This window comes from Emydura macquarii, unplaced genomic scaffold, assembly GCF_026122565.2.
Source record: "Emydura macquarii macquarii isolate MOO-44397 ecotype Brisbane River unplaced genomic scaffold, CSIRO-AGI_Emac_v2 contig_1253, whole genome shotgun sequence".
Taxonomy (NCBI): Eukaryota; Metazoa; Chordata; order Testudines; family Chelidae; genus Emydura; species Emydura macquarii.
In genome coordinates, this window is record NW_027131390.1 from 57,755,067 (window position 1) to 57,763,972 (window position 8,906).

The following is an 8,906-nucleotide window of genomic DNA, read 5'->3' on the forward strand; positions in this document are numbered from 1 at the left end:
GTAAGCGACCCCTGTATGTCTTTCTGTTTCTTCTGAGGCACCAGCAAGTGAGAGCGGTGCCAGGGAATGTCAGTGCCAGTGTTCTCTGGGTGCCGAGTCCCCCTTCGGCACCACAGCCTCTCTTACAGAGGCTGGCGCACTCCAAACTGAAGTGCTGGTGGCAAGTTGGAACTTGTCTAAGGATGGAGCGTTGCCTCCATACGGAGGTATTGAAGTCTAGCGCTCCTGTCCTTCTTTGTCCTCGACCGAAAGCCCCTGCAGATCTTGCTTTTATCCGCTTGCTGCGCTTCTCCCAGGCACTTCAGGCAGGATTCATGTAGGTCTCCTCTGGGCATGGACTTGTAGCAGGCCTCACATGGTTTGAAACCCTGGGACTGATGTATGCCCCTGTGGAGGGGGTGCCCCTCAAATTAAAACGTACCTACAGCTAGTATAACTAAAACTAGCAACTAAAATCTATTTATAATTTTTTTTTTTTTTTTGCCTAGAGGGAGCTTGTCAGGAAATGAGGCAAGGAAGCTCCAATGACCATCACGGGCAGTAAGAAGGAACTGAAGAGGCAGCAGGTCAAGCAAGTCCCTATATACAGCACCATGGAGGTGCCATTCCAAGGGGCACCTGCTCTGAATCGACGGGTGCTGCTAGGGGAAAAACCAACCTTCCAGCAACAGTGCATGCAGCACGCACACACCTATTTGGAATCGACATGAGCAAGCACTCAAAGACTAACATGATTTCTGAATGTATTCAGCACTACAGCAAAGATACAAGGCCAGGGTATGACTGGGTAATGATGTCCCTGAGCTTTTGGCATTCTGGGAATTTGCTCAAATCACTTACTTCTAAATACAGCTCTGGAAGTCCAAGTATCAGAGCTTTTTCTTTTTTGCATTCCCTTTTCTGCATCTCCTCTCCACCCACTACTATTATTTAACACAAATTAGATCACCATATTCAATACTAAAACACTATCAAAAATATCTCTGGTTGATAGACTGGAAGTGAGGGTGAAGTGATTTTGTTTTGAAAGCAGCAATAAAATTCTATTCATATACTTGAGAAGTGACAAAGTTATAAATGCTTGGATAGATCAGTCATAGAAGTTATTTCAGCCTTTAAAAAAAGGACTCTGGTCTCCACCCCTCACCCTCAAATATCCTGTTGCACTGTACTTGCACTTTATAAGTTAGTGCATATGGTTGCAGAATAAACTGCTACAACAATGGAAACTGCTGCATGCCTGGATGGCTCCCACACATTAGGATAAGGAGAATGAAAGCTATTATTACTACTATTATGTCTAAGATTTGAGAACTTCTGGCTTATTTTATTATTTGTTGAATCTTAAAATGTCTGACAATATTACTCATGTGGAATATGTGCATAAACTGCATAGTTAAGTGAAAAAATGGAGCGTTGGAGCAGGTGCTGATAGTGACTTTGATAAACTATTAGACCAACCTACTTTGTTAAGCAGGTGAGCCACTTGGTTCTCTACTAGTGAAAATCTCTATGTCTGATTAATAGATCACCCCCATCTGACAAAAAGAGATCCTAGCCAGTATCCTCCTGAAAATCTTAATTGTTTTCTTAGTAATAGAGGATGAGATTTTCAAAAGGTAGACATGGGAACTAGTCACCGAACCTCCATTAACTTTCAATGACAGCTGGGTGCTTACCTGCCCTTTGGAAATCCCTCCCAACATGTAACAGAGCAGTAAATAATTTAAATAGGGTAAAGCCAATTCTATTCTTGATGCTTCCTTGCAATTAGCAATTAAACTAATCACTTTAAATGTAAAGACTGGATCAGTGGTTGTATAAACAGGGGAATCTTGAGTAGGAGTAGAGAGGTTATATTACTTCAGTATTTGGCTTTGGTACAACTGCTACTGTAATACTATGTCCATTTCTGATGTCTGCAATTCAAGAAGGATATTGATAAATTGGAGAGGGTTCAGAGAAGAGCCATGAGTCTGTTTAAAAGATTGAAAAACATACTTTATAGTGAAAGACTCAAGGAGCTCAATCAATATAGCTGATCAAACAGAAGATTAAGGGTGACATGATCAATCTATAAAGTACCTAAATAAGAAACAGAAATTTGATAATGGGCTCTTCAGTCTAGCCGACAAAGGTATAACAAGATCCAATGGCTTGGAAATTGAAGTTAGATAAATTCAGACTGGAAACAAGATACAATTGGACTAACATACTAAGGGGTGGATCATTGGCATTTTCTAAATTAAGGTTTGACGGTTTTCGAAAATGTGTACTCTAGTTCAAACAGGAATTAATTCAGGGAAATCTCTGGCCTGTGTTATGCAGGAGGTCAGACTAAATGATCACAAGGGTCACTTCTAGCCTGGGACTCTATGAATCTATTGTGTTTGCCAGTTGGTTCCCTTCTGCTTAATAAGTTTCCTAACAGTCTACAAGACACTGAACTTACACAATACATTCATCTGGTGTACATTCTCCATTACTATAATATCTTATATTCAGAGCCATGATTCTGCCATCATCCATTAATCCTACTTCCTTACAACATTGTCAGTTTTTTCAAGTACTTATTAAAATCTGCTGCTCTTATATACATACACTTTAAAGTATAATTTACATAATATGTACTCTTCTCTGGACATTTGGGACTCATAGCCACAACTAAACTACAAACATATTGCCTTGGTTTTTCATTTTCATAAAACTTCTTAGTGTATAATGTGATCCAGAAAGCAATTTCTGAAGGAAGTCATCTGATTAGCTAGGTTTGTTTTTTTTTAAAGCCACACATACCCCATTTCAGAGGTATTAGACCCCAAATGTAATTGATTACAAAAATAAATTTGTAAATATTTGTTTGTAAAGTCCAGGCAATTCTATGCATTAAGTATGGAGAACTGTAAAGGCAAAGAGAAACTTGAATTTTATGCAAAAGAATATTGGGAGCTGTGCAGAGATTCAAGAAGAATGTCAGTGTTCAACATGAGTAATATTAGGTGGCTATTTCAGATAGCCGCTTCTCACATCTGCAGCTACAGAAAAATTAAAAAGGCTGGATGGTGTGGATGAATAAGTTATTTTCTCCCATCCATCCAATGAGAGAAAAACATGTTCAGAGTTGTGAGAGAAGATGATCTTGGCAGGATGATTTTGGACAACCTGGAAGGGTGAGAAGATTATTGCAGACAAGGAGGGTGTTTAACAGAATGTGTACTAATGATTTGGCAGTAAGGATCAAAGGAAGGGCCAGTATTAGTGGAAAGATCTGGTGTTGGCTTGGATGGGAGAAGAGAAGAAAGAGGAGCTGAACAGGATGTGAAGATTACAAATGTGGGTGAAAGTGTGTTATGAAATTTTCAAAAGTAATACAAAACTAAGGGAAAAGGTTTTTAGGAAGAAAGATTAACTTACTTTTTTGACATTCTTGATATGGAAGGAAGATATCAAGGTAGACAAAAGACATAGGTGGAGATGTGTGACTGGACAGATGGTGAAAAACCAGGCAGAAGCAGGTCTGATATTCATTTAAGTCAGTGAGAGTTTTGCCTGAGGAATGATTGCAGGATAAAGCCCAATATTAGAAAGTATAGATAAAAGCCTTTTAAAAAAATCATAAAATGGAAAAGATATTTTGCACATATATTGTTTTCTTCTACTCTGTATTTTCCAGGGAAGAATGTCTGCCTGACTTCCTCCAGTTATCAACATATTATCCCCATGGTCCAGAACACATGGAATAGCCAGTTCTAAATGAAACAAAGTGTTCATTTAAATCAAATTAACATCACTGCTATTTGGGATGGAGTCACAGCAACCTTAACTACAAGTTAAGCAAGTAGCAACAGTTATAATTGAGCATTCGAAAAGCCTTCAGATACTGCAGTCATCATATATATGGACCCAGTGCTACAAACTTTTATGCCAAGCATCTATGTGATGCTTTCCATTGAACTCAAAAGACATGTAACTGTGTGGCTGCCACCTCTCACGAGCAGCACCTTCTGACTGGGGGTGTCTGCAATCTTTAAACAGTCTCAGCCCTGGTATCAGGTCACACTCCCCGGGCTTCCTCCCTGGAGGCAATGGTTTCACCCTCTCTGAGCCCTTCTGCCCCAGCTCTCCAGCTGGGTCACTAAGTAGTTTAAATCCCCTTCTGGGGGGTTTATCACTCTCCAGTTGTAGGCCACTTCCCCAGTGGCCTATGTGGGGAACCTAGGCCCTCCCACTATTCTGGGTCCCAGCCATGTGCTGCTGTGTTCTTTTAACAAAACTGTTTCAGTTCCCTGGACCACTTGCCTGCAGCCCCAGCCTTCACTAATGCTTCAGCCTTACCTCAAGGCTCTTCTATGTTCAGGCCCAGCAGTCAGTCAGGACCAATTCCTCATTTCCCCTGTCCCTGCCAGCACTAAGTGGTCCATGGTACTACAGTTCTCTTTGGCCAGCCAGGAGCACCACCTTCACTCCTCTGACTCCAGCAAGGAAGCAACTCTGATCTGCACTGCAGCCCCTTTTATACTAGCCTGCAACCCTCTGACTGGCTAGCCCCTTGCAGCCTCCCCCTGGTTGCATAACTATGAGTAATGTTAAAAGCTCTTCTACACGGAGGTAGTATTTGTCTCTAGATCACCTGGAGGACTTAGCTCCATTGCATTGTTGTGACAGATTGTTATAATTTATTCCTCCACTTGTATTTTTTTTAAATCCTACACTTGTTTGCTGCCACTGCTGTGACAGCTGCCAGGATAGCAGGTTTGGTCACCTTTCTGCCAAAATCACCACCAACTCTTTTTACATGACATATAATCCTATTGGATGGGACGTTGAAAACTCAAGCCACTAGTTCTTGTAAAATCAGTTCATAATTTTATGCCAGTGCAATTTGCCATAAAATGATTATTTACTGAAGTATGATTTTTTCATTCTTTGTTATAGCTACACAAAATAAATACTCAAAGAGTAGCAGGATCTAAATAACAGAAATGGCCACCAGGTCTTTCAATTTCCTCCCCATATTTTAGTTTTCTCATCAGGCTTTTGGTTGCTCTAGTTGCTGCTGCTGCAGCCTTGAGGGGTCACCCCTCCACACCTGCTGAATGCCCAGTGAGGAGGAAAAAGAAGAGGACTTGGGTGGATATTGTCTCAGAGATCTTGCAAGCCAGTGTTGCATCAGACCATGAACAGAAGGCCTGGAGGGTGAATATTGCACAGTCTGAAGAAGGAAAGAGCAGACAGGAGACAGACCCAGGAGTCCCAGAAGGAAAAGGAGAAGGAGATGCACCAGGACATAATGGGACTTCTCTGGCAGCAAACATAAATGCTGCAAGCTTTTGTTGACCTACAGGTTCAACAAGCAAGGGTTTGCATCCCTTTGCAGTCAACAGAGAGCTCCATGTGTATCTTCTCTTCTCATTCTCTTATTTCCTCATCTACATCACTGCCATTTTCCTTTGTTTATCTTCAGAACAGGGGAGATCCATATTAGGGCACAGGTACATTTTTACATGGAGACCCAGAGTGTGTTTGCTGTGCCAAAAAGAGAGAATAAAGAAGTGAATGTGTATGTGTCAACTCAGCATCAAGCATTTACTCAGGAAATACAGAGTAATGGCATCAGGTTTCCAGCATTAAGATGTAGGCAAAAATTTCAAAGGTGACTCTTTTTGTTAGTTTTTTTTTTTTCCCCAAGGGTAAGAGGTGTTTTGTTTCCTTTCTTAATGACTAACTTGGAAGACACGCTTGTGATCTGATAAGATCGCTAGCTGTTCATTCTCTAATAAAAAAGATTTTTAGTCAGACTATTTAAATGCCATTGCTATTTCCCTTTTAAACAATTTGAGTGGTATTTTGAAAAGCCCTTGGCATTAGCTAACTCCACTCCCATTGAAGTCAATGGTAAAAATCCCATTGACTTCTAGAGGAGTAGAATTAGGTCATTGTTGAGTGCTCTTGAAATTTCTACCCTGAGTAACTTCAATGACAAATGAATATTTTGAAGAAAGGACTTCTTTGACAAAGTTGGAACATCCTCATTCCTTCAATTTAAAGTGTGAGAACTCAAAATACATCTGAGACCCCAGCCTCATAAAATCTTCCTGAAAAAGACCAAGGAAGACCAGACTTGATATTGTAAGATGAAAAAACGAAACAAAACAAAAAAAAACCTACAACTTTGGAGGGATGAGGAAGAAAGACGATTATTTCATAAAGAAACAAAAAAGGGCAATTCAATTTTTTAAAAACTTTTCAAGTTACCTTTACTACTACTCTGCTTGTAAACTAGCAAGTGATTTTAGTTACTTACTGCTATGGCGAGAACGACTTTACGCATGCCTTTACTCAAGAAAGGCTAGTCCCTTCCCTTACTCCCCTAAAAGTTTTAAACATGAATGCTTATTGACACTTCAGCTTTGGAGCACCTCCACATAGCACTGTTCTCCAGTCCCAGCCATGGTGAACTGCCCTGTTTCCTGCCTCTCTTGTGTATACCAAGCAGTTCCAGCATGAGGGTGAGCCATGCCCACCAGTATACTCTGGCCTTCTGGAGCTTGATGCTGCATCCTGCTAACATCCTGGCTGCATAACATTCAGCCATTTTTCCTCTGAACCATGTATAAGGAACATCTTTGTGTGTTCATGCTCCACATTGTGCTCTTCACTGCCCTCACGTCTTGCCCCAATACCAAGTGGCAAGACCTACTGATGCTGTCCAAGTGTGAGAATCCCTGATGGGCCACTTTGTAATCCTCCTTAGTGCTGTGGCCTTCCAGTGACATCAGTTAGCAGCTCCTCCATGGACAGTGAGCACAGGCACACGGTTGGCACAGTTCACAGATGCCCCCAACATCCGACCCTCCTATGGTGAGACAGAAACCCTGTATGCCAATCAGCAGCATGTGAGGTTGGACCCCTTTTCCTGCCTCCTTCAGAACCTCTTACAGGGGTTCTGGTTGCACTTCTGCCTGCACTATTTCATTTAAGCATTCCCCATCTGTTGCCACATAAAGTCCTGAGACCTCCTTAACAACCTCTTTGTGGCACTGACAAAGATGGCCATCTATCAGTCCAGGAGGAGGAGGAGCTGGGCAAAGGGGTTATCTATAATTACAGACACTTCTTCTGGTCCTTTGTCCATGCTCGATTCCAGGCAGAGTTCTTCTGGGCAGCGTTCACTGATTCCTTGGAGCCATGGAGATTGTTCAGATGTGTTCCCTTCTGGATTCCTTGGTTTGACCCTATGACAGGCACCCCATTCCTGTTTTTGTATATTTTGTGTCTGTAATTGATTCTTGGATCTGTGCCCCCATATTCATCTGAAGAGGTTGAACTTTTGTTCTCCTGCTGGGCTTTGGGGAGGTAGGAATGTTTAGGCCATGTCTATACTTACAAGCGTACAGCAGCACAGCTATACTGATACAGCTGTGCTGCTGTAAGAGTGCATGTGTAGTTGCATTATGCAGATGGGAGAGAGCTCTCCCGTCAACATAATAAAACCACCTCAACAAGCTGCAGTAGCTATGTTAGCAGGAGAGAGTGTCCCACCGACACAGCGATGTGCAACACAAACACTTATGCCAGCAAAACTTATGTCGCTCAGGGGGAGTTTTTTTTCACACCCCTAAGTGACAAAGGTTTTGGTGGCATAAATACTACTATAGACATGGCCTTACAGAGGGAAAAAGCCCTAGTCAGTTATGTTTTTGTTAAGTTTAGAATTCTGAAAACAATAGCTGATTGCTTTTGTTGGTTAAGAAAAAGAAAAAAAGTTAACTGCACTCTGTACGTAATGTGGCATTTAAGGATCATTTAAAGTTATTTGATGCATTATTATAAGGATTTAAGGGAGAAATAATAATAATTCCTCATTACTCTTCAAAATTTTCTGCCTTTCTATATCTAATCAATATTCTATTCTTACTGGTATATGCTAATTTTTACTAAAGTAATTTTCAGACCATGTATGCATCTTACTTACTATCTATATTTATCCTTACCAAAAATGTGTAAAGCCTGCTTTCCCATAAGAGAAAACTTTGGTTTAATTTAGCTAATTATAGGACAGATGAGGTTAAGACTCAGACAAATAATACCTTATTGCCTGCAATCGAGTTCTCTGGTCCAGTGATGCAACAGAATTTGTTTATTTCTGAAATATCTTGAGCTGTTATCACATCAATCACCCCTAGCAATCTAAAGGCCTCCAATGTATTGATTGATCTTGAAAAGAAAACGTAGACCAATGATTTCACAAAGGATTGAACATTGAGAAGATGCCAATATAAATGATTCTGAAAATTTCAAGAAATATTTTCTCAGATGTGTTCTATATTACCCCAGATTTTTATAAACATCATGACCAAATAATCATTTAAATTGCTACCATCAAAGCCAAATAAAAACATAGGCATATCTCCCCTCCTCCTCCCCATAAATACAGTTATCCCAATAGGAATGTTGTTCTTAATAAGATTTAAATGTTTCACCTTATAGCGCTTAAATTCTCTATTAATTAAAAATTAAAGATAAAAACCATGTTGGATAAGGCTGAAAGAGAAATAGATTAAATTAAATATTTTTCTATCATTCTGTTACAATGCCTCTTAATATTTTGGCCAATTTCCATATTGGTGAAATCCTAGCCTTACTGAAGTCAGTGCAAATTTTGCCCTTGCTGTCTGTGGACCTAGCTAGGATTTCACCCTAGGGGTTTATAAGAATAAAGAGATCTTTCATTTTGACTAGGGAAAAATATTAAATGATTTCTGTTGTCACAGGGTGCACTACTCACTGCCAGACTGGCGCCTCCTCCTAGTACTCTGGGGATTAACTCAAGGCAGACACCTAGGGTGAGCAGACAGCAAGTGTGAAAAATTGGGACAAGGGGTGGGGGGTAATAGGTGCCTCTA

General features: G+C 40.6%; 1 long non-coding RNA gene across 1 annotated transcript; it reads right to left on the reverse strand.

The window, feature by feature from the left end:
- Positions 1 to 4,776: 4,776 nt before the first annotated feature.
- Positions 4,777 to 8,545, reverse strand: LOC137154105 (uncharacterized). Its single transcript, XR_010920071.1, has 3 exons — positions 8,484 to 8,545; positions 8,091 to 8,217; positions 4,777 to 5,526 (listed from the first exon to the last, which is right to left on the reverse strand). It is a non-coding gene; the product is annotated as an uncharacterized lncRNA (long non-coding RNA).
- Between the last annotated feature and the right edge of the window lie 361 nt (positions 8,546 to 8,906).